Below are 27,007 nucleotides of genomic sequence, written 5' to 3'. Positions count from 1 at the left end.
TTTATGTTTGAGTGAAATGAACTTTGTTCTTTTATTCTGTGAACTTCTGACAACATGTCTCTGAGATTCCAAGCCAAAATGTTGTATTTATTTGCAGAAAATGAGAAATGATCCAAATAGCACCAAAGATGCAGAGCTTTCAGACCTCAAATGATGTAAAGAAAACAAGTTCATGTAGAAACAACAACATTAACGTTTTAACTCAGGAAGATGTTTGGTGGAATAACTGGGAAGTTTTAATGGGTTCAGTGCAGTGAGCTCTTCATTTTTACCAAGGCTTTATATGTCGTGGAAGCTGTAATGCTCCACTTGAGAAAGTAAATCTGTTGACAGAGTAACAAACAGGATCAGACAAGTTAAGAAAAGAAATGCTGAGAACGGCTGGACTGTGAGACGGGAGCAGAGCTGCCAATTATGTGGCAGAAGCTTTTACATCCCACCTGCAGTAAAAGTCTTATTGCTTCTTTTGTTTGTTTGTAGTTTTTCAGTCCTGCCACTTTCTAGTCTCACTTTACCAGGAAGGATCCTGAGGATGATGACGATGAAGGACTAGTGCCAAACACATTGTGGAAACTGAGGCGTTAAATGGACACAGCTGGAGCTGATGGACGTGTAACTGGAGGAACGGGAACAGAAACCAAAGTAAGTAAAGATGGAGGCCGAGTTTTAGGAGCTGAGAGATGGGTTGGTTTGGCAGAGCGGAGCGCTCACCCCGCCCTGCCCAGCAGAACCATTAAAATATCCACCGTGGGAAACAAACTTCCAGTTCTTTTCATCCGGTTAGCAATGCGTAGCAATGCCGGCCTCAAAACCGCTTCTGGTGTTATTACCTGAGATTGGGAACGGTGGTGAAAAGGAAGCTTTTATGCATGTTGCATAAAGTCAATATAAAGGATGTGAATGTTAGCATACGAGGCTAACAGCCCTAGAAACATGGTCATGTTTATGATTGAACACGTTTGATGCTTCGAGTTCGATGTTTGTGCACGTTGAAGTCAGACGAGTCAAAGTGGCTCCAGGCGAAGCTGCTTGGCCTTCATGTCCCCCAAACTCTGCCATCGTCTCCTGCAGATTTCATCTAAATAAAAACCTTTATTTAACGTTTGCTTAACGTTTACTTAATGTTTACTTAACGTGACTCAGCGTTTTTGGTGGACGGATTCGGATAGCTCAAACACGGGGAAATATTTTCAAATAGTAAAAGTTATAACTTACTCAACATTCCAACTTCCTCACTGATCCTCTTCCAATCGAGGTTTTTCTATTCCTGTCTGAAGTCATAACCTGATTGGTCGTAGATTATAGGATGAGAGAGACGATTAGTTTATCCTCCATAGTTTATTTTTTCAGCGATCATGTCGGAAAACGCACCACTGCATCCTGTCTGGAAGTTCAGATTTTCTAACTCCGACGTCGGACGTGTTGGACGTGTTGGACATGTGGGACGTGTTGGACGTGTTGGACATGTGGGACGTGTTGGATATGTTGGACATGTTGGACGTGTTGGATAAGTATCAAACGCTCAAAACGCTTCAAATCGCGCCCTGAAAACCTTGAAAACCTGCTTGGTGTGAATGCTCCGTTTCTCCTGTAATATTAATATACATATTATTATTATTATTATTATTATTATTATTATTATTATTATTATTATTATTATTATTATTATTATTAATATCAATACACATATTTCCTTCCTTCATTTTCCCAAATTCAGCATCAAACAAATCATCTGTCCAAGCTGGATCTCTGTATCCGGCTTGTTTTTACGGTCTGTCGCTGCCTTGTTGATCCCTTGTGCGTATTTCTGAGTGAACACCGCCGCGACTACCAGGCTGCTACGTCTTTTACGCTCCACTAACTACCAGGGGAGCCAGCAGCTCCTCCTGTTTTAAGGTTAAAGGAATAAAAAGTATGTCAGTGTGAATGTTGGACCTGTCTGGGGTCCTCTGAGAAAAGTTTCTAAATTTATTCCCTGATCCGTTTATCCTCCATAAACGGGATTCCTGGTGTTAAAAACCTACAGGGCAACATTTCCAGCTTTCACTGTTGAATCCTTTAACACTTGAGGGATGGAGGAAAACTTCTGACCCAAACAAGCTGCTCTCCCCTCTGAAGACGCTCCTCCACCCGGCTCACCGTTCCTAAGGAAATAAATACCATCTGCTGCCGACTGTCTGAGACCTTTCACCCGCCAAATAAGCAGGGGAACGGTGGCATGTCAAGTCTCCGCCGTGCCTCTGTGAACTCTGTGCAAACACATCCTCACAATAAACAGCCTCAGCTTGACATCCTCACACATTAGATAGCATCTCTGGGCTTTTATGTCTGTGGCATCTGTCTTTGTTCCTCTTGATGCTGAGACATACAGGAGATACCGTCGGTGTCTGACGCTGTTTGTCGCTGTTTGCAAGCCGGAGCGCTTTGATGAACTGATAGCAGCCGTTTTCTTTCTGCTGCGGATTAACCAGCGAACGCGTTTCAGGTCTGGGCGCCTCGGTGTTTGTTTAAAAGACACTAGAAATTCATCCAAGAGTCTCTGGCTGCAGTGGTGGAACCTACAGCCTGAGCAGAGTTTGCTTTGAACAAGGTGAGAAGTCCCAGGTTACCAAGACGTTTTACGTAAGATAAAGACACTGATGCTGCAAAATACGTTCCACAAATACGCAGCTTAATCCAAATGGATTTTACTGCTGAGCTCCAAAATCCTGTTTCTGTCCTGATCTTTAGTTTCAGACAGACAACGGCAGCTCGTTCAAATGAGTTAGATTGTTACTGACATTTTATGGAAATAAATTTAAAATATCATCACCTTCCTAAAATAATGTAACTTTTTACCAAAAGTTATTTTGGCAAAACAAACAAACAAAAAACAAAAGACAAGACAAGACAACTCCTCCTCCCCACATTTTCATTTCCAAAAGTTGTTTTAGGAAAAAGAAAAAAATTAAATTAAAATATAATAAAATAAAAATAAATCCCCCCCATTTTCTTTTCAAAAGGTGTTTTAGGGAAAAAAAAGAAAAAAAAAAGACTTAGGCCATTATTTTAGGAAGGTGACAAAATAAAATAAACTTGATTTAATATCCATCCATCCATCCATCCATCCATCCATCCATCCATCCATCCATCCATCCATCCATCCATCCATCCATCCATCCATCCATCCATCCAAAAGCAATAAAAACTGGAGACTTTTTGGGTTTCTGCCTCTTAAAGTGACTCTCAGCTCCACATCATGATGTTCGCTGGTCGCTCTGGACTCTGAAGCGGATTCGTCCCGTTAAACCCAGACATTTGGCTCCATGTGATCCTGAAGGTAAAAACTCCGGTCACATCAAAAGAGGAGCGGAGCGTCCAGGAGTCCGACCGGGGATTCAAACCGTCAGAACCGTCCAGAACATTCAACATGAGCAGCTCAGGCAGAACAAGCAAGTTCATCTGGAAAGCCAAACATAACAGTTTAGAAGAAGCTTCCAGAACCTCCCTCAGGTCCGACAGCGGCCCGGTGCAATCAGAAGGATTTTCACAGGTTTGATTACCTGAAAGATGTGAAATGAGGAAATCTACAAAATACAGACTGAGAAAAAGTAGAATCTATCGCTTGTTAATAACAGTAATGTGTGTTAATGATGTGATCACCTGCGATTCTTGATAATAATAATGAAAAAGATATTTACATGTGCACTGAGTTTATTATTCACAAAGTGAAATATGAGCAGATTTCATGAAAACAGCAAACATAATCTGGATTATATGCCAGATTGACTCAGGTCCCAGCTCGGCTGATTGATCACGGTTCTGCCTGATGTCATTACAACAACATCAGAGCGACTCGGCCCAATCAGCTCTCATTGTCTCCTTAATTAAGCCTTTTTTCAAATACATGATTTCCAATCAGCTGCACAGAAGCTGGAGGTGAAAAACCTGCAGAGTCACAATGGAGGGCATGATGTCAACATGACTTTCTGGAACTGAACTCCTAAAACTCTGAGGATGTTTCATTTACATGCATAAAAAGCATTTTATTAAAGTAAATCACTGTCTTACTACTATAAACACTAGAACAGCAAAAGAAGGATGAGATGGAAGAACAGAGTTGATTAAACCAAAACATTCGACTTAAAGTTGGTGTCAAATATTCTGGACAATGAATTTTAAAACATGCATGAAAACCTACTGCAGATTTTTATGAGCTGTGCTTTTTCCCTTGTATTTAGTTCTTAAATAAATAAAAAATAAAAGTTTTGCAAAAATAGAACGTTAATATTTGTGGACTACTATGTCAAAAAACTCCGTTTCCATCTTAACTACAATAAAATAGATATAAACTAATCCTGGTACTTTTAGTGTTATTTAGTTGTGGAAATGTAATGCAAATAGTTCTTTAAAGTACAAACAGACAAAACCTGCATTTGTTATTAAATCTGTTGTCAAAAACATAAATTGCTTAATTAACCAGATCCCAGGTCTGTAAGCAGGTGAGACAAGATTAATAAATAAAACTATTCCACATCTAAGCGTCACTAACTGTCAGACATGGTGGTGGCAGAATCATGCTGAGGGTTTGTTTCACTGCCAGAGCTGAAGATATGTTGCATTTTTCAACTTCACCCCAAATCAGCTGCTAAACTGTTGAAACTTAACTGGATCCTCCAACAGGACAGTCGCTGAGCTTCCATTGAGCACATGATGGATTAAATTGGAAAAATAAAAATTGATTTGCTTACTGCCGATAACATAGGCTGCATCAAAGTTAGTGTCCATCTGAAAAGTGCAATGGAAACACTTTCTTCTCATCACAACCGAACGTTTCTACTGGCAGAAACGACAAAGAAGGCAAACAGGAAGTGGTAGGAGGAGGATGGTTTTTAATGATTCACGGCATGAATAAACTTATTTATGTGTGATTTTCATTGAATTTATTAATTAAATTGACATTATCTGACTTTCTACAAAGTTTTGCGGACATTTCTAATGAAAACGCAGCGATCAGTCACACTTAGCCAAACTGGCTGTGGATAAAAGGCTAAAAAACTGAACCTTGTTGAAAATGTAATAATTATTTTCTTCCAATCAACTGAAATTAACGCTGCTATTTTTGATAAGAGCCACAAAAAGTTTGATGATGAATTTTAATGGGAAAGTTTCAAAAAGTCTCCCGGATCCAGTCAGTCAGGTTAATTTCTGATGAACTGCCCCTGCTTGGCTCTGCATGGCGCCGAATGAAGCTACTAGCATAAAACACTCTGCTAACTCAACCTGCTGCACGATGGCTCTGATGATAAAGCTGGAAATGCCTCTGGGTGCCAGGGCCTCTGGGCGTCAGATCATGCATAGTCATGGCTCAACATGCTGATTTACGCCGGCGGTGGAGTCAGTCAGGAAGCATCTGTACTACTGGGCTGCATTTCCCTGACTTGGCCTTGAAATCTAATCTATTGCAATCGTCCCTGGAGATGCAAACGAACACGAGTAAATTACAGAGAAAGAAAAAAAGCTCCGGACTGCATAAATCCACCTAAACAAGGAGGCGGATGAGAGCAGGATGGAAACCAAAGACAAGTGTCTGTTCAGTTTTAGCGAAGCTCATTTATCACAATCACAGCTTCAGCCGAGCGCTTCGGGAACGTTCGCTGTGCATGTGTGTTTGTGAATATTCAGCCGAGTAAATCAGGAAAAGACGCAGCAATCCCTGAGAGAGCACAAGGTGTTTTATTCATTATTATTTCCATAGTTGTGCTCTGCGCCTCGCCGCCACAGAAACACTTGCTTCAGCGACTCCTGCATGTGTATACATCCGTTTACATCCTGCGAGGCTTTCACCGAACTGCAGCATTACAGCTAATAAGCCTCTTACACTGAATTCTGTGGCCTTGTTCGGTGTTAAGAGCGGCTGCGTGTGTGAGCTCTCACAGCCGTCCTTGCTGCTGCTCAGTTGTACTGCAGCACTTCACAGGCAGATGATCTGACAGGAATACACAGCAGCCGGCCGTTAGCTGCTTTAATTCCCCGACTCGTTTCATCAGCAGGACCAGAGACCTCAGAGCTGCAGCCTGCGACTTGGAGCTGCTTCCTCCAGACCTTCAATTATTTACAAAGCCTTGGAGTATTTCTTCCTTTTGGAGGGAGATTTATGTAATCATTGTTAGAAGGAGGGCAGGGAAAACGGTTTCTCTCTCTGTGAATGTCTAGGTGTGTCCACCAATCCACCCGACGTCTTCCCTTCATGGAACAAGGAGAAACTCAGGTTTCCTGTCACCTTGCAGCCTTTCTGGCTGCTCTCAGCAGGTTTTCCAGGCCATAACATAAAACTAATGACCAGGACTGAAGTCTGGGTGCAGTGATGGAGTCTAGTTAACAACTTACTGCTGTAAGTTTATCTTTCACAAACTCATATTTAGCTTCAAAATCTAAAACTGGCAACATTTATTTGACTTGATAATAGACAAAGAAATGAGACTCAAATGTTTTACAGTGTTTTAATGACAAAACACTTTGAGCTGCCTTGTTGCTGAAATGTGATTGATTGATTGACATGCGATTTTTATTGTTTCTTATTGAATGAAAACACCAAATTTGTCTAATTGTGTTTTTTCAACATTATACTAAAGTTTTAGACTCATTTCTATTGGAAACTCAGCCAGTGTCTTTGTCCGCCTGTCCGTCCGTTTGTCCGTCTTCTGCTCCGTTCTGCTGTCACTTCTGAACACCCAGATACTCACACTGCAACCTGAGGCAGAGGCTGACCTTTGACCCAGGCGTTTCAGAACCTCAGACAGAGAGGAGATAAATGACCGGAAATAACTCTACAGCTTTAAAGGAAAATATTGAATAAATCTGCTGTTCAGCCGTCGCCTAATTTTAGCTCCATTTGGGAAACGGATTATCGTTCCAACTCATCTCCCTGTGATCAGGCGGCTTGATAAGGAAGGTCACTTTGTTCTATTAACTTTATTAAAAGTCGGCTCTAAAGACTCTTGTGCTAATCTGCTCGTTTCAGTGTCTTTGATGGTGAAATGGTTAAAACATGACGCGTTCCCACCAGCCGTTCAACGCTCCGACTCTCGGAAGCTGCATCCGACGCTCCCTATAAATCCCAGAATACAGTCGGATGCTGCGATAAACTTCCACGTGGGGACGTGATAAACGGGCGCTGCAGTCCGGCAGGGTTCTGCTTCTGAGCTCAGAGGGAACATCTGAAAATTACATCTTTCAGAGCCTGGAAGGGTTGAGTTACGTCTGCCAGGCAGAGAGCAGGTCAGAGCTACGGCCCGGTAGCAGCAGGTCAGAGCTACGATCCGGTAGCAGCGGGCCAGAGCTACGATCCGGTAGCAGCGGGTCAGAGCTACGGCCCGGTAACAGGTCAGAGCTACGGCCCGGTAACAGGTCAGAGCTACGGCCCGGTAGCAGCCGGCCGCCGCAGACACAGGGAGGACGGCTCGAGGTTGGGACAGAGCACCAAACTACCGCTGCAGGGACTTTTTATTTATATGCATGTAAAAAGGAAACAAGCAGAACTACAAAAGCACAAAATAACAAATAATAGAAAAATGTCTGAAATATATGAACCAGTCAAGTTTTCATTACAAACCCAAAGCAGGTGGAAGTTCTTCCCACATATAAAATGTTAAAATGTCATAATTAATGTGCATAAACCTTTACTGTAAAAAAGATAAAAACCTAAATCTAACAGTGACAGTGATTCCTCTGCACTGGCCTTTATTACCTCTCTTTGTTTTTGTCCAAGCTGTTGACTCCGAGTCATTTTTCCTTCTTCTGATGAATCCAAACCAACTGCAGGTAAAAACCCAGATTGTTGCAGAATGAGTAAGAGACAATAATATTTTTCAAAAACAAGCAGCTTTAATCATTACAAGGCAGGAAACGTCCCGAGTTCGTCATCGGCTCCCAGCCGGCGCTTTTCCTCTCCGCACAATGAAGAGGCGCTGCCATCACTGTTGCTCTCTCTAATTTAATCCATCTGTGTCATCATCCTCTTCCCCATGCAGGACATAATCTGGGCTAAATGCAACTATAATCCAATTAATCTGTCATAGCACAGTCCCATTGATGGTATTTTTGCTTTCTACTCACACTTCCCATTTCCCTCCTGGCTACATAATGAGGCAGGATAACTCGATTTGGATATCGGCGAGCGTTAATGAAAGACAGTCAAAGACGGGCGACGAATGAAGAAAAGTTCAGAGTGGAAGTCTCACAAACTACAAAATTAAGTTTTATTTGCTGCTCAGTAAAGCTAAAGAACCACATAATCATATTTAAAATAAGCAAATTCATATATTTTTAAAAAATTAAACCAACAAAATATCAGTTTTTACACAACGTAAAGCTTTTAAAAAGTTATTTTTTACACGTTTTAATAAGTTAAAGCATTTCCAGTCATAATGTTTAATGTTTCTGTTTGCAAATGTGCAACATTTTCCCAAATCTCCCTCCAGACAATAAGGTTTATTTAACTCTTTTCTTTTTTACAATTGATTTTTAACTTTAATGGAAATTTCATGTTGATAATAATGTAAGAACAGTAAAGTTTGTGGATAAACTCATCATAAATTGTGTATCTATGATTTTTTCCTAATTATTCTGAAGTAAAAATAACAGCACTTCAAAAGTACAGAGTAGTAAAACGGCTCCTAAAGTTACACAAATTGTCATTTTTTCATCTTTATTATTATCACGTCCTTAGAAAAGTTTAGCAGCAGACTGAATAATAACGTGCAGCTTCATGAGTCAGGATGCAGGACGCCAACATGGCGGCGGCGCCGACGCCATGTTGGTTTATTTACTCACGTCTCTCCTCTTCAGAGAAATGTTGCTTTTAGATTCCAGACAGATTTTTATTCTGAGACAAGTTGTTGAATGAATGAAGGGAAGAAAAATAAGATACATATTGATTTAAAAGGCAAATTCGACAATCGACCTTAAACATCCTCCATGAATAACTGCAGAACATTTTTACAGAAAACATGTAAAGTTCTGATATAGCAGAATTATTTGACCGACATGAAACTTTCTAACAAAATACAACTATATTCAAATGTTTTTTAAAAGTATTTTATTATTATTCAGTATTAGCTGAACAATTTTTCTCAGCTGGAAAATGAGACGTTTGTCGAAGAACAAAAGTAACTAAATATGAGAACCTGAGAATATCTGAGTTTCTGGTTACACTGCAAAAACACAAAATGTTACCGAGTATTTTGGTCCAGTTTCAAATTTAAAATATCTTATTCCACTTGGATAAGACAAAACTGACAAGCAACTTTTCAGCAAGATATATGAGTTTGTTTAAAATTAAAAATGCCTTAAAATTGATTAGAAATTCTAGTTCCTCTGGCAGATTTGTTCACTTATAACATAGGAAAATGTTTTATTAAAGTGAAATAATCTGCCAGGACTTATTTTTATATATTCAAGAATTATTGACTTAAAACAAGCTTCTATACATTACAAAAAAAAAAAAAACTACTTGGTAATATTTGCTGTTTTTGCAGTGTACACCCACAAAAGTAGCCATTGAGTTATGCACTGTAAAAACACACTCTTGCAAAGTATTTTGTTTAGTTTAGATCAATGCAAATGTTTGAAATATGACAAAACTAGCTTTTTCATCAATTCATAGCATCTTGTTTTTAGTCAATAATTCCTTAATATTGATAAAAACTGGTTATAAATTAAATGATCAGTGGACCAAGAAATTTTATTTATAAGTTAAAACGTCAGGCTCCACTGGGACCAGTACAACTTTCATCAATACCAAGTAATTATTGATTTAAGTTAATTTTGTCTGATATAAAGTGTTTAAGACCAAACGAAACTAAACCAAATCTACTTGGTAATATTTTATCCTCCTCTTCAGCCAGGAAACGGTTTGGGCATCTGGCCAGGATTTCTTTAGTCGCCTTTTTAAGAAACAAATATCCTCCTGGAAAACGGCCTTCAGGCAGACGCAGGACACTCGGAATATTATCTGGGATGTTTGGGTGGAGGAACCTCGTTATTCGCTGCCGGTTGGTAGGTGGGAAGGGAAACATCTGGGGAAAGTTAGAAGATGTGACAAAAAGTATCTTTGATTCATGATTAGTAAGTTTTTTAATGGTAAAAGGTCTGAAGAGAGTCCAGATGTTAGTTTATTGGATGAATCCAATAAGTAGCAGAGTTGGGGTTAAATTTAGCGAAGCATCAAGTCGTAAGGCTTCAGAGCGTCAGTCTCCTGAATTCAGCCTGTTTTAATGAGTACAATGTAAAGCTGAAGCAGCAGCAGCTGTTCAGGACGCACATTAATGTAATTAACACTCAGAGGACGGCGGCTCCTTTCGCCTCCTGCAGTCACTTTTTAAGTCTGTAACGACTGTAACGCTGAGCCAGAGACGGTTTCATGAGTGAATTCCTGATGCTGTTCTTAGTCCTCATTAAAGAGTAAAACAACAAATCCTCTGAGCTCACATCCCGCTGCGCTGCGACACACGACTGGAGTAAAGATGCATTCAAAGGTCCGACGTGATCTTCATTGTTAAAACATGGCGTCGTCCTGCTGAGCCTCCCTCAGGCTGAAACGCAGCACATTAACCTTCTGCCTCAAAATCACATCAGATCAGCAGAATCCTTCAGCATAAAACTCACCATCACCATCATCATCATCATCATCATCATCATCGCAGAGAAATCGAAGCTTCTCCCCCTTCAAACACGCTTTTGCTTTTTGCTTTTCTTGGTGTTTCGACGCTTTACAGATCAAACGCTTCGTCAAAATGATCATCACAGAAACCAGATTTTTAGTTTCAGCCTCACTGAAGGTAGTTTGTAGCAGCAATCATTAGAAAGTTTGACTGGAGAGAAAGTCTGTGTTTTCTTTAAAGAAATACATAAAACATGCAAACTTGCAGGGTGAACAAAAAATCACAAGTTGCTTCCACAAAACTCCCAAATATTTACCCAAAGTTGAAATTCTAACATTAAAGTTGAATTAAGTTTTAATAGTTTCATCAAAATTAAATTTCACTGACCATGTTATGACATGAGGTGAGATGAAATGTGAAACTTTTGTGAATTTATGGATTATTTCTTAATTTACAGGTTAATATGAGGAGACAGGAAACTTTGACGCTTTGCTTCCCGGAACCGACGGATCAGAAAAAACAGGAAGTTTTCTCAGATTCATTTCAGGGATCCTGACTAATAAACTTATTATTCATATTTCACTCTGTAAAACATATTTTAATACCTTCTGTTGTAAATGAGAAATGCTCTGCAATGCATCACCTGCTAAATAATAATAACATCTATTTTAATATTTTCAAGAATTTAGTTAAGATTTAGCATCAAATAACACTTTAGTTGTAGATAATTTGTCTGAGGGAGAGTTAGCCTTGTGTTTTTATATTTAGCATCTCAGAAACTGTTTTATTTCAACTTTTTAATAGCAAGACCCAAATGGAGACCAGTCTGTGTTCTAGTTAGCAGCTATAAGTCATATTTATAAAGTGAATGTTGCTTTTAAACCTTCACCAAACGCTGCCAATGATAAAACATCAGACTAAATACTGACTGCAGAGGCGAGGAAAGAGATTTTAGGGCCAGATGCAAAAAAGAAAACATGGAGATTATTTACAGTTCCAGCTTGAACATCATTTCTAAATAAAGTCAGCAGCTATATTCTAACCTGGGTCCACAAAATACACTAAAAACGTAAATAAAAAATGTCATCAGGGCGTTTCTTTGTCCAGAGGAAAAACAGCAGCGTCTGTTTGAATGAGACGAAGAAAAACAACTAAATATTCCTCCATCAAAAAAAGGCATAAAGTAGCAGAAATATCAACAATCATGTTTATTACAATTCAACTTATAATTAGAAAGAAAGTCAGGATTTAATTTTGGATATTAGATTTAAAATAAGAGCTACATCTACTAAAAAAACAACAAATTCTATATTAATGGAAACTAAAGGAGAATCACTATTTACTGCCCAGTTTCAGCAGCCTGCATGTAAAATGTGCATGTTAGCTGAAACCACTTCACAATTATTGCCTATACTTAAAATGTGCTAATGATTTTCAGACCTTTCTGGCTAATTCATGCAGCAGCTGGAAAAGCAGCTGTGCTCCCGCTGAGGCGAGCCGTCACAACGCCGTATTTTCCTCTTTTCTCATTTTTCCATCTGGCTCTCTTCTTCACGTTTAAACATGCTGCCTCACTCCTTCCTGTCGCTCCTCGCCGTCCGCTGACGCCCGTCTCACCGTTTGGTCATCGCAGCAGGAACTAATTTAAGGTTCCATTTTTTTCTCCTCGGCGTTTTAATGAGACGACATTGAGACTATTTCAACCTCGGGGTGAAATTCATTTGGATGTGAAGCTTTCTGGGATGCAGCCAGTCACCATCACAGGCAGCTGGTACCGTTTTGTTTTGTAGTATATTACAATTACTATCATAGCAATCGCTGAATATGATGCTACGCACCACATAATTATGTTGTTTCATTTTAACAGGACAAAAGAAATGTAAACAAGTGTCCATTACGCTACGGAGGAGGATTACGGCCGCTGGATGTAATCTCTGAAAATCAGAAATATTTCAATTGATTTTGAGCCATCTAGTCTTAAAAGTCAAATCTACCGAATAAATTTGGGCAGGTTTTCAGTGTTGATAAAGTAAAGTTTTATAAAAGTACAAAGAAGGAAGAAACAGTTGTATGATTATTAATTTTCATATTCTAACAACATGGCTGACATGTTTGGTCAGAAAGTCAGAATTCTGAGATTAAAGTCAAAATTTAGAGAATAAGGCCGGTATTCTGAGATTAAAATCTGAATTTTTAAGAAAAAAATTTTAATTGTGAGATTAAAGTTCGATTTCTGGGAATAATGCTAGAATTTGGAGATTAAAATTAGAATTCTGAAAAAACATCCAGAAATTGAGAAAAAAGTTGGAATTCTGAAATTAAAATCAGAATTCTGAAGAAAAAAAGTCAAAATTCTGAGATTAAAGTGATAATTTTGAGAAAAAGTTTGAAATTCTGAGATTGAAATTTGAATTCTGTGGAAAAAAGTTTGAATTTGGATTTTAAAATCAGAATTCTGAGATGAAAAGTGAAAATTCTGAGAAAACGTTAGAATTCTGAGGTTAGATTAAAATCCGGCCCTAATCCTCCTCTGTACCACCCAGAGTTCCAGAAAGAGAGAAATCCATGTCTCCTTTTTGCTCTACATTCCTTGAAGGGATTCATTGTGAGACCGCAGGAAGCCCAGAGTGTCACCGACTGCAGGTCCATCTCTAAGTGGAGGACTGGAACCTCGGCCCGGTCCAGTCCGGTCCTGTTTCTGCTGTCTGGATGTGCAGCTGAGGGTAATTTCCTTACAATCACCCGGAGTGGTTTCCTCGTTCCATCATTAATCCTAATGGTGAGTTGAGCTGCAGCCTGGGTTCGGCGCAGGTGGACGCAGTTACAGTACCAAACAGCACCGAGTAAATACTGCAGAAACCCAAATATACACTCTGCAGACCCAATCAACCCCTCAACCCAAACAGCTGATGGTTCCCCACAACGCTCTCATCAGCAAAGAAAAAACCCAAAACGTTCTGCCAGTTTCTCAGGACTAAAAACCCAGTAAATGTTGGTGGGCAGCAGATTCTCAGAGGGAGGTGAAGACTTCTGGGTGGAGAGCGAGCAATTACTGCATGCAGAGCTCTGGAAGCAATTATTCCTCCATCCAAAATGCCTCTGAAACTATTTCTCAGCTGCCATCAAACACTCACGAGTTGTTCCTGCCAGCATATTGTACTGAGTCACCACATCGCTGCTCCGAGAATCACATTAACCTCATTTGCTTTGCGTTTGCCCACACTAAGTAATTGAGCTGGAAAATAAACAGTTGGTTGACTCGGATAATAACTGGCAGCGCAGGACGGGTGGAGGCTGTGAGGGAGGAGCTGGACAGCGAATGGCAAACAAGGACATGATAATCGCTGACTAGCAGCACCGCGTCTTGTTGCCATTTGTTAACATGATAATTGCAGAACTGCGTGTTCTTTAGAACTACACATATTGATAAAAGTGAACTTCCCCCTCTGGTTTATAGCAGCTACAAACTGACGAGGATTTTTTTATTTAACACTCAGAACTGCACACATTCCACTTCCTGTTTTGATTAATTTGTCAATATTTTGTTATTACGTCCAAAAAATGTTTTATTGTGTTTTGTTTTTCCTTCTGTTGTTTTTTAACTCCATGCAGCATTCCCAGTCCAAACTGGGATCTCTCCCAACAACAGAACCTCCCGGCTGAAGGAAACCGAGCGAGTTTCCAGATAGATGCCTCAAACAAGCAGCAACGAAGCTGGAAGAAATTTAGATGTTAGAGAAACAATGTTCACCTTTTAAAAAGAAGGAAATGCTCATTTACTGCAAATTAAAATGTGAGCATTTAGTTCAGTGGTGCAGGTATTGATAAGCTGTGCTGAAGGAAAACACCAGGATTTATGATTGGCTTTTTCTTCCAACTTCACATGTACTGAAACTTTGAGACATGCTTATGGTGCACAGCTAAAGAGAACTAATCTGTCCCGTCTGGTGTGAAGGTTTAGGGCGAATTCACACCAACCCTGTTTAGTCCACTTTAATCCAAGTTCGGTTCGTTTGCTTACAAAGTCTGGTTTGTTCGGGGAAATGTGAAATCAAACTCTGGTCCCCCTAAAAATCTAGGTTCAAGTTAATGCCTATGTGAACATCAAGCGGACTGGAGACCACTTTCAGCGCATGGCATTCTGGGTAAATACAAGCAAAACAAACAAGCTAAAGGGAGAAATAGTTTCTGTTTTTTTTACCAAAGGCAAAAGATAAACTCTACAACCACTAAAATCTGACGCTACTCCATTTTGTTTGCATTCTGTGGAGAAGGAAGTTGAGCTCTCATGTCTTTTTCTGAGGTTTTTGTGTTTGTGGATCTTGGAGCAGCGCCCCCACAGGTGAGGAGGGGAACAGGCGTTTGAAAGTCTGGATCATTTGACTCGGTGCAGTGTGAAAGAGAAGCAGCTGAAACACATGTTGCAGCTTTTGGTCCCCAATCGAATCGAGTCCACCGGATAATCAAACATCCTAAATGATTCCATTATATTTTCTCTGGTCAGATTTTCATCTCATCTCAAAGTTTGGTTTAAATTATGAAGAAACTCTGGTTCCATGGGAGTAAAGCACAAGTGGGATGTCCAAATTAAAACTATGTACCTCGAGGACACCAGAGGAAATCCTCCAGGTTGTTCCATAAAGTTAAGATTAAAGTATTTTAACTCACTATAGTGGAATTGACTTAATTTGAACCATTTCCTTCTGTGTGTAGAAGGAAATTCAAACTGTTGTGGTGATGTTTGCTCTGTTAATTACAAGTTTCAAAGCTTCCAACTTCACATCAGGGGGTGGGAGGAGGCTGCTGATTGGTTAGAACAGTTTATTGTTAAAGGATGTTCTTTCTCAGACACGTCCAGCCTGCTGATTTAAATCATTGTTTTTTTTACTGGTTATCTTTGAGGTTAGCTGAAAACCTGAGCAGGTTATCTCATAACTTACTAAATGTTATGAAATGAAACTTGTTTAAAGGCTAAATTGTGACTTTTCTTGTGTTGCTGTTTTTAGATACTCAGATTCATCTTTTTTCCACAAATAAACGAACCCACTGCTGCTGGAGTTAATTATACCATAATTTAGACATTTTATATTTTTTATGAATACATTCCAGCACGTCCAGGTTAGCCTCCTTTAAAAAATATACATCAGCTGTAATGAAACCAAATCTGGTGGTCTGAAAGCACTTAACCCTCAAAGGTTCGCCTTGAAGTCTGATTCTCAGCCCAAACGGCCGAGAAGGCAGGCGGTGGGCGAGCGGATTCAAACTCATGCACGCCTGCGTGTGTGTGTGTGTGTGTGTTTGGGCATGTGTGGGCGTGTGTGTGTGCTGAATCACGGGCAGACATCTACTGCTGCAAATGTGTGATTCATCCTTGGAGAGGCAGTATTTTTAAAATATCCAATTATCCTGAGAAGCTGCAGGTCCGACCGTCGCTGCGATGCCCCTCCTTCCTGATCCAATTCCCCTGAAAAGGAGGCGATGCTGACACTCTGCAGGATGTAAGTCCACAGCATCTCAAAGAGGGGAGTAAATCCAGTGCTCGGATGGGACATATGGAAGTGGTTTGAGGCGAGGAAGGTGTCAAGGCGGGTGCACATCACTGCTGGATGCCCGGGATGAACCTCGGTAACGGGGGCCACCTCTACGCCCCCTCGGAGCCAAGTGGAGTCAGGTGGGGGTTTATAAGGTAGGAAGAGTGATCCGGGATCAGAATTACTTACTGTGTGTTTAATGAGATGTTACATAGGTCTGACACACACCATTACGTTCCCTTTACACCTCGCAGATGTAGAAGATGCAGGCATTAGCGACAGACTGCATGGATCTCAGTGTGAGTGAAGAAGAGAAGAGACGGAAAAAGAAAGAGGAGGGAAAATCTGAGTGTTTTTTTATTAACGCGTCGTCTGCAGCTGTGTGGCACTCAGAGTTAAGATGAGGCCCAACACTTTCACTAGTGGAGCGTTACGGCTATGATGCTCTGCTTGAGATGAAACTTCATGGGAATTTATTTGGGTTCAAAGGTGAAGGCCCAGATGAGTTAGGATAAAAATATGGATTAGATTAACCAAAGACATTTTCTTTACAAAACGTGGAAACTTCTGAGTTTGAAAAGTCAAAAATGTTGACATTAATCTCAGACATTTTGTAGAAAAAAAAAAAAAAAAAACAAGATTTTTGAGCCTCAAGTTTAAAATTTTGCAGGAAAAAAATCTCATGTTAAAAAGTGGAAAAGTTTTAACTTTTGACACTCAAAGTGTTTTTCTAGAAAATTTCTGAGTTTTATGGCAGAAATGTATCTTTCCTCCTGTTTTTCAATAATTGCCTGAATTTGCTGTTGTTCATAGGGACAAAAACAGAAGAAAATAAAGGCAAAATGTGGGAAAAAGGTTTAAAAAGAAAGAGCGAACACAAGTCTACACCAGAAATCTGCTTCTAAAACTGAGAGAAAATAAAACTAAAAACCCAAAACAACAAACATACATGCAAATATTATAAAGAACGGTTTTAATTGGAAAGCACCCGGTCCATGAGGATGTATCTGACAAACACCTGAGTGTGTATGAGAGCGTTCTTGATCTAAACAGGTGAGACCTTTGACACAGAAATGACAGAGTTCTGCTTTCTCTCTGCAGTCAGAGCCGGCCAAACCGAGAAGGAAACGTCTTTCTGCCACAGCCTCCGTTCAGCCTGCCAGTTCACTTCCTGAACAGAGATTCTCATCCTCTCCGGATCATAACATCGCCCAAACAGGGTCACAGTTGAGCAGAGCTGTCTACAACAAAACCCCGAGGCTCACAATTTGTTTTGGAGTTTCAGCGCTCTCGGCTCGCAGGGCACCTGATTTGGCCGCCGACCGTCTCCACGCGGCCCGTAAATCTCTGCAGTGTCCAGTAAAACATGCCAGACGTACCTTTGAAGCCGGGCCCACTGTAAACAGCAAATCCTGCAGCACCAATATTTTTAAAATACGGCCAAGGATAAACACAGAGGGCTGAAGAAAGAAAGGAAAGAAGGCAAAGCAGCAGCAGAGGCAGCGTGTGCCCATGCAGGGTGGCAGCTGGACTGTGTTAGAGCGTCAGAGCGCGTTATCGCCGCGACACAACACAAAGCAGGCGCACCAAGCATTCTCCCTGCTAACCACTGCCTTTACTTTAAAGACAGGCTTTGGCGTCTTAGCCCTGAACTGTGGGCCCTTGGAGACCAAACACAGGCTGACAGAGTGTCTGCAGACGGAGCGAGAGCGCAGCGTCCTGCTGGCTCTCGCCCGTCTGGGCTTCGTCAGAGCATGAGGCCACCAGATGGACTGGAGAAACCAATACCGCTGAATAGACAGAGGTACAAGCGCTAAGTGACTTCCTGGATGCTTTTAGGATAAAGGATGAGTAACATAAATGAGAGAATATGCATCATGGGCTTTAAATTATGATTAAAAGCAAAGATTGGAGAGAGGCACTAAAGCATAACAGGAGCAATCTGGACTTTACTGAGTTTGTTTCCAGTAAGAAACTTTCAGCAGCTGATCTGTCTCTTCTGCTAAATTACAACTGGGACGGACGTGAAGCTTAGAGCAGATCGAAAACATGGGGGAAAACGACTAGAACCTGTTTATACCGAGTCCCAGAAGTTTCTTGATTTTTCACTTTGTGACTCCATCCATCCATCCTGCTACTTCAAGGTCACAGGAGGAGTTTATAGTGAACCCTCTGTATTTACAAGGTTTGCAAATATTTGAAACAACCTCTAAGAACTGTAACTATAAATGCAGATTTTTTTCATTCAAACAGCAAAACATAACTTAAAATGTGTTAATACACGGAGTGGAAATGTCAGACCAGATCTACTGGCTTCTTTTGGGAGTTCAGCCAATCAGGACCAAGAAAAATAAACGCAGATCCTGGACTGGAGCCGCATCGGCCCGAGGTGTTTCAGCTTACCACGCTGCGTTTTCTCTCAACAGTTAAGATTTGGAGTCATGTTCCTAAAAAACAGTGAATCAGTGAAAGAGGCTCCAGAGTATCAGACCTTCCTGTCCTCATAAACCAGGACTTTAAACTGTTACTAACCCCAAGTCAACGTTGCTAATAAACATGTATAAATAAGTTGTTTAGGTTTCTATCTTTATTATTCTGTGCAGATTTTGAATCAAAAGTCTTCAGATTTGTTACTTGTTTTTTGACAGGCAGTAGTTCGACGTGTCTGGACTGTCGCTAAAGACAAAGTCTAGAAGTGAGTGAGTGTTTCTTTCTTCCTGACTACAAACATTGAGTATAATTTCTGGTTACTCTTCCTCCTCTGGGTTTAGCAGAAACTCCTTCCCAGCCTGAAGGTGGAAATGACCCATTTTAAAACCTCGGCCTCCAACATGGAGACCCAACTGGCCGCCCTTTCTGAGCATATGATCCACATTTCATTCCTACCAACGCTCTGAAGTCACGGCTGCCTAATGGTCGGTGCAACATTCACAATCAGTGATCACATGACCCAGTGATGGTGCTTCACCCTGACTGCAGCTTTTCCTCCGTGACACCAAATAACACGTTTCCTCACCTGTTTGGGGGCCGTTTACCTCCCCGGTCGGAACGGAGCGGACAATAGAGAGCAGCACAATGACTGCTGATTAAAAGCCTGCCTGATTATTCCTGAGGCATAGTGATTGTGAATCTGAAAGGAACTGCGCTCCCACTCGCAATCACGGGTGAATGTGCCGATTACAGGTTGCAGAGTCCAATGGATCGACTTGATCTGAGGTGAGACAATGAGCAGAGAGCTGCTGAAGATACCAGGAACATAAAATTAACCCCATTTATCTTTCCATATAAAGGGCATTTCTTACTTTAATTGCATGCATTCATCAAGACAGTGGGGCCAATTAAACTGTGCCTGAACGAAACATGAGGACAATGTAACCGAGCAGAAGTCAGTTTTTATAAGATTAAATATTCTGCAGGGTTTTTTTTTCAATCATATTAATGTGTAACTAACTGTAAAAATACTAATTCTACAACGTAAAAACGAAAAACTTAACAGAATATTTCTATTCTTGTAAAAAATAATCTGGTGCTGATCTCAGAAAACAGATCCTGGAGGGAAAAGCTTCAGTCCGAACCGTCATGCTGCTTTTTATCAGAGGTTTAAAAGTTGCTGCGTTTCCATAAATGTGAGTAAAACTTTGTCAATAACAAAAAAAAAAACAAAAACACAATTTGACAACTGTAGAGTTTCCATTAAGAAACTGAAATTAAAATCACACAAATAAGTTTGTTCATGTGAGAAGTCATTAAAAACATGATAACCTAACCACTTCCTGTCTTCTGCATGGTTTGCACTAGTGGCATCATCTGGTTGTTGGTCATGTAACTCATGATGCAAAAAAAGTTTCCACTGCAGTTTTACAAAATAAGCACAAAAACCACAACAATCCTTAACCTAGCAGTTCTTATCAAAAAAACAAGTTTTTTCAAAATTAAGCAAATTTATATTCAAAATATCAAATTTGCACGAATGTTTCATCAACAGAAAAGCAGCCACAGATGTGGGTCATAATTCTGCACCAGCAGAAACCAGACGCAGTAAATCTGGATGTAAAAATGGGTGAAAATTATAACTATGAAGTTGGTCATTGCAGCGCATCACAATCCTCTCAGTTCGACTCCACAGCCAAACAGATTCTCTGCAGACGTTACAGTAATTACTCATTAGCTTCGTTAGCTTCCTTCATCTTGTCATGATTTTGTGGCAACACGGTTTGGTTTTATTGCTGATTAACTTTAAAATCGATCCATAAACATCATCTTGTGTGTATGCATGTCACTTTGGGGACACAAACGTTTCATACAGAAGACTTCCAAAAGAAAGAAGAATAAAAACAGAACTGAGCCTCCAAACCTGATGTCTGAACGTAAACTAGGATCAAATCTTCTCACAGAAAGAGACTTTTCCAAACTTCCTGCAGTCCAGGCCCATCATAAATATTCTCCAGACTGTCTGACATCCTCCGTTTTGGTTTGCATTAATCTGAAGTCCATTGCTATGCAAATACAGAAATGAGTTTGACATAATCACCACTGCGGAGCATTTAAATGTGTTGCAGCTTACAGAAACGCAGCATATTCATGAATTCATTCATTGCTGTTAGCAGAGCGACGCTCACACTGAAATGAGTCAGTTTGTCAAAAGGCCATTCAGACTTAATGACGTCATTTAAACGCAGTTAGAAACATTCCTGTTTGTTTCCAGGAGGTGACTACGACCTCTTCATGTTTTCATCTCAATAAAGAGCAATGACTTTTTGGTTTTATAATATTACTCCACAACAGGGCAAGGATGAGCAGCAAAGTACTGATAATAAACCATAATTACCTTTTCCAACTCCACAGTCAAAGTAAAGCTCTCAGTCATGTTAGCACCAGCTGGTTAATGTGCAGCCTAACCGCTAATGCGTTTACATATTGCTGCGGATAATTGCAGGCATTGTTTAAGGTCTAAGATGAATTATTTTGACATTTCGTAACACCAACGTTTCCCTGGAAATGACTTCTTGACATTGTTCTGAGAAAACATCTGCAGATTTCAGAAACCTGCGTTTAAACAAGCCGGATCTCTCCGTCCTGTAATCCCTTCACCTCAGAGACAGTCGCCTGGTTGGTTCGCTAATGAAAAGCTGCACTTTTCTCTTTTTCCCCCACAGAAGAAGAAGAAGATAACATTAACAAAGTTTCTCCTGTAGTTGTCTGAGTGAGAGCTCTGCGGTGGATTATCTCTTCCTCGGTGCAGTATTTATCTTTAAAGCAAACCCATTGTGACACACTCATTCCCTCACACACTCAGCCACCTGTTTTTTCCAAGGTGAAACACACACACACACACACACACACCTGGCAGCAAACTTCTCCAACTTCAAAGCACACACTTGAGCGGCTGTTCTCAGCTCGGTCGGGGGCATTGTAGCCGCGACGCGGCCGCGTTAGGAGCCGGCCCAAGGGTTAATATCTGAGGCTGAATGAGGCAATCTGCAGCTTTTACATACTGCTGGGGAAAAGAGATTGACTTGGCATCATTTCATGGGTCACCACATCTGCAGAAATTAGATTGGGAGCAGCGAGGAATATCAAGGTGTGTGTGTGTGTGTAAGTGTTTTTAAATGTGAAAAGCCAGCGTGGCAAGGGACACACACAAAAAAACAAAAAAACAGCAAGAAACTCAATCATCAGTTACAGCAGAAGGACTTCAATTTTCTTTGCTAAAAATCCATCAAATTCACTCCAGTCATCAAAAATAAATAAAAACATTTGGAAAAAAATGCTTTATGCATTTGTGAAGCTCACAAAACCGCTGAGAAACTAAGAGGAGAAACGTTTTTAAAAAAGCAGAGCAAAAACTAAGATTAATACGCTAACACATTATTTCATCAACACTTTTTTCCATTTTTCATTAACATGTCACCAGTTTTATAGTTAATCATTTTAAAAATCTGCCAGACTGTCTTGGCGAAGCCTTCAGGTAGGAGAACAGAGCCGGGCGCCGGATTCCTCTGCAGGGTTTAACCGGGAATAAAACTTCTGCCAGGAGGTTTCTGGTGACTTACCGTCCATGAAGTCGTTTCTGACTCACTTATATATTTTCCAATGTTACATGAATTTCGTAACCTTTAATTCTCGCCACAGAAATGTTGGAGTTTGCTCAGTTTAACTCCTTCCTGACCGCAGTCTTCAGTAGAAATAGAAAAACACCCAGCAGCTGTCAGATGGTTGCACATGTTGGGGAAAATGTGAATAAACCGAAGCTGCACTGCAAAAACACAAAACCTGACCACATATCAAGTTTGAATTTAGACAAAATTAACTTTCAGCGAGATATCAGAGCTCATAATCCCTTAATATTGATGAAAATGTACTAGTTGCCCTGGCATATTAACTTATAATAATTATTTTTCCATCTTATAAGTAAAATCATCTGGCAGTGGAAGAAGACTTTTTTTAATGACTTATTTCTGATTTATAACTCAAAAATGTAATACCATATTTAGACATTCAGGTCATACTTGAGACAGTAACATGGAGAATAAACACAAACCAATAAATGACAAAACAAAAACCAGTTCTGCTTTTAAGGTCATGTGAACAGACATCAGGAGTAAAAACAAACTTCGAGCTCAGTTTTTTCCCTTCGCCGCACTGAGCTTCACGCCGTCACGGTTGCTAGGCAACATGAGTTACGCTCTTCTGGCCGTCGATGGATGCCGACCCTGAAGTCGGACAGTGTTCAAAGTATCAAAGAATCTGTAAAGGGTTTAAAATGCTTCTCTTTAGTGGTAAAACATTAAAATAATGTTAAATGAACCAAGTAATACCTGTTATTGTGGTAAAAAGTGTAAAAATGGCATTTAGTTTGGTAAACTAAGCTTTATTTTTAGCTTCTCTTTAACCTGTCATGTTTTTGTTTTTTTCCCCAACACTGGCAGAAGCAGTTCACTAAAAATGAAAGAAAAAATAAACGCTTCAGAACTTTCACACTGCTACGCCTAATTATAAAAAGAAATAAAATCCTTTTAATGCAATCTGTGATCACAGGATTTTATTAAACTTTTAATAAAGTCTTTCATCCAAACAGGGTGTTGATTGCTTCATTATTTCTCCCCTTTAATCAGGAGATGGTTGGGTTTTGCCTGTGAGTTTAATGGAAGGAGGTGTTGGCTCCGCTTTCTGAAGGCTAATTGGAGAGCGATGCAGCGCTGCTCTGCCGGCGCAGACAGGAAGTGAGACGTTAATGTTAACGCCACAGGGTGGGCGCATACAGGACGAGGAAATCTGCTGCATGCGTACCGCAATACGGGAGGCCATCAGTGCCAACAGATGGGCAGATGATGGATGGCGACTGGACGCTGAGAGGAGAGCGACAAGCAGAGAGCATTTTATTTACTGATCTTTTAATCTGTTTTAAACTCTGAGGAGGATTTTAATCGGTTTGTTCTAAGGCTTTATTTTTCATGAAACACCAGAATTAAACAAAAATACGAAATTTAAAAGTAAAAGTAACTTAGTATTTTTTTTAAATAAAAACAACCGTTGCTGTAACACACTGTAAAACCTACTTAGTTCTCCTTACTTAAAAAATAAACACCTCAACATTTTTACTTTTCATTAAATTAACCGCTTAAGTAACATTAACTTCACAACTTAATAAATCTGAGTGTGCTGTACTGAAACAGAAGACAAAACTGAGTTTACTTATGTAAATAAACCACAAACATTTCTGAAGACACTTTTTTAACTTTAAAATACTTTATATAAAAAGAAAATGACTCGTTTGAAACAGTTTTATTTGTTTTTCTGCTCAAACTCTGACAGAAACTACAGAAAGCAGAGATCATTTGCTCATATTTTTCAGTAAAACAAAAAGCATGAAAATGAACATCCAACTCAATTATGCTGCATTTTTATGTATGTAAATGTAAAAATGTGCCCAAAAATATCTAACGAAGCTCCAACTTAAAACATTCAGTTAATTTGTTACATGTAACTGAATTAAGTCAAACTTAATTAATTTATGTTTAATTCACTATACACCTAAAGTTCACTAGACTTAGTTTAACTGGGTGGTTAGTTATATTAACTTGTTTTTTTACAACGTTACAGTTTACAGTGCATCTCACTGAATGATCTGAAAACTCATTCAGAAACTAAAAACTGGAGGATTCTTATCAAAGGTCACACCGACGTCACCGCAGTCACCGGACCGGACCGGACCGGACCGTGGGAGGTTCTGACCACAGTTCAGGCCTCATGTTGTGAAATAAAACGCCTGACTCATTTCTGTTTATGGGAATCATCATGAGATGTTCGCAGGGCTGTTTCCTCCTTCCAGCGCTCAGCTGGTTACTCAGGCAGCAGCTGCTCTGCGGCTGCATGTGGGAGAACAGGCAGACTTAACCAAACGGGTCGTCCAGACGGGGATTTTTATTTTCTATTGCATAAAACATAAATATCAACCGTTTCTTAAAACAAGTCAGAAGGAATACATAACTTACTATATTTAGAAAACTATTGCAGAAGTTTGAACTGTTTCACTATGACTCAATATTTTCTGTATGGAAGACACTGTGTGTGAAAAATAAATAGAAAGTTTATTTAATTCCAGGATTTACTGCCAAAAAGTGATTCACTCTACAAGGTGAGGCATTTATTTCTAATAATTTTTTTTTTTTTTTTTAGAAATGGCTTCCTACTGTAAGTTGTGGTCATTTATTGTAGAGCAAATACAAATATTCACAGAAAGGCGTATCCCAGGTGAAAAACTTAGTGGAAGGAAAAAACGGGGCAAGCATCTCATTTAAGGCAACCCACCTGAGCTTAGAAGAAAAACAACTGTTTCAACATTTGTTTTTCTTTTAGCTGGAATTAAATTTTGGATTTTATCTGGACTGGAATCCAGGCGAGGATCTGAAACATTCAGGGATGGTTTAGGCAGCCGTGTCGTCTAGCATTCGAACATTTAGCTGGAAAGTTTAGAGCTTCGTTCTTCACTGTGCGGAAAAGCTTTACGGCGGAGAGGATCTCGTTCTCCAGCAGGAAAACAAACGGCAGCAGAAGCAACAGTGCAGACAAGCTGAAGGCCAGAATGAAGCTGCTTCAGCTGATCCGCGTCACGTCACACTCCTGCAGTAATTCATGAGAAATCACTCCAGACTGAATATTAAAGGCATTTACTGTTCAGTATATGAGCTTACGTTTCAGCAGGTGACATTTCTGTTTTTAAATCCTTTTTATTGACGTTATGTAACAAGTTTTCACCCTCTGTGATCCTGATGGAAACCTATTATTGCATTAAATGTATCTATCAGGATATTCACTTTTTGTATAGAATTAAATAATTTCTAAATGATCACCTCCTGAGTTGCTTCTGATGACAATGTTCTCTCCGTTTGTAATTTCAGTAAATCTTAAACAGCTTAAAGCAGAGTATTATGTAAAATTAGATTATTATCTAAATTATTATTATGTAATAAGATTAGAACTTTTAAACCATGTTCTAATCTTATTCTCTCATCAGAAACACACCTGGAGTTTTGCTTTGCTTGTTTCAAGCTCTCCCAAAGCCCTGCATTTTTACCCAAAGCTGCTCCGGTGAGCGTCAGCCGAGCTTCTGCCCCACTCAGCTCCTACAGACTAGTGGCAGCAGCAGTTAGCAAACATCTGGTGGAACAACACATCTAAGCTCGTTATACAAACTACGTCTCAGTCCAACAGTCTTAAAAATGGTTGTAAATGAAGGAGCAGGAGCTTCTCAAAGAGACAGATGCCCAATTCCAAGGTGTCAAATTGCAAAATGTAATTTTTTTTAAGCTATGTTTCACATATGTAGCATATAAAATGTCGCAATGACTCTGGAAAGTAAGCAAACAGAAGATATAAAATTGAAGGAATCCCCACCTACCTCTCATATTTCTGTTTATTTTGAAATTTGTTTCACATTTCAAACTGCCTCTCTCTGCCTTGTATCTTTCTTTTAACCCAGATGTTCAGTTTTCTTCTACCACCATAAATGACAACAGAATAAGTTTTATTATATGCAAAACTGTCCTCCATTTGACATCCTATTTTTATGTATTCCCATGAGATCAATTTAGCTGGAACTGATGTGACAAATTAGACTGCTCCAATTAGTAAACACACATATTTTATGTGACTGAGGGAGGAAACTGGAGCATCTGGAGAAAACCCACTCAGGCATGAGAAGACCAAGCAATCATTCTGTGACAATCGCTGCGTTTCCACTTTAAATGTGCTCAAGTCTTTGTCCATGTTCTACTGATGACGAGAAAAACCCGATTACACGGTGGTGGTGGTGTTTCTGTTAAATAAGAAAAGAAATTAAAATCACACGTGAATAAGCTTGTTCACACAGTCATTAAAAATAATGGCAGCGACGGATGTAACCTTTACATGAGGTATACTCATAATTCAGTGCTCTCCATCTATCAGCCAATCAGAGGAGACGTCGCCATCTTACTCAGGCGTTGGAGCAACAAACCTTTAATGCTGGGAAGCAGCTGCATATGCAGCGTTTGGGGGGATTGTAGTTGGAGTCAGTGCGATGGATTCAGCAGCTTTTTATGAACTGTGGGAGTTCAGCTGCACATTGTATGAAAAAAAGAAAAACAAACCATCATCCAGCCACTTCCTGTTGTCTCCTTTGTCATTTTTGCCAGTAGTAAATTTTTTTGTGATGCAAAAAAAAAAAGTCTTTCCTTTGCAGTTTTGCCAAATTAATTAATTTCGATATAGCTGAAAACCCAAACCACCTGATCCTAGACCAACAACTTTCTGTTGAAAAATGTGCGTTTCTCTGGAGACGGTGTATTTAAT

General features: G+C 39.9%; 1 long non-coding RNA gene across 1 annotated transcript; it reads left to right on the top strand.

Annotated features, from left to right (window-relative positions):
- Window positions 1-25,981, top strand: LOC106947427 (uncharacterized). The gene is made up of 3 exons (XR_001424986.1): window positions 1-11; window positions 3,347-3,363; window positions 25,913-25,981. It is a non-coding gene; the product is annotated as an uncharacterized LOC106947427 (long non-coding RNA).
- The last annotated feature ends 1,026 nt before the right edge of the window (window positions 25,982-27,007 follow it).

Source organism: Poecilia latipinna, unplaced genomic scaffold (assembly GCF_001443285.1).
Source record: "Poecilia latipinna isolate Pla-1442-1.1 unplaced genomic scaffold, P_latipinna-1.0 Scaffold240, whole genome shotgun sequence".
NCBI lineage: Eukaryota > Metazoa > Chordata > Actinopteri > Cyprinodontiformes > Poeciliidae > Poecilia > Poecilia latipinna.
The sequence above is the reverse complement of the archived record's forward strand: the minus strand, read 5'-3'. Positions and strand labels throughout refer to the sequence as shown.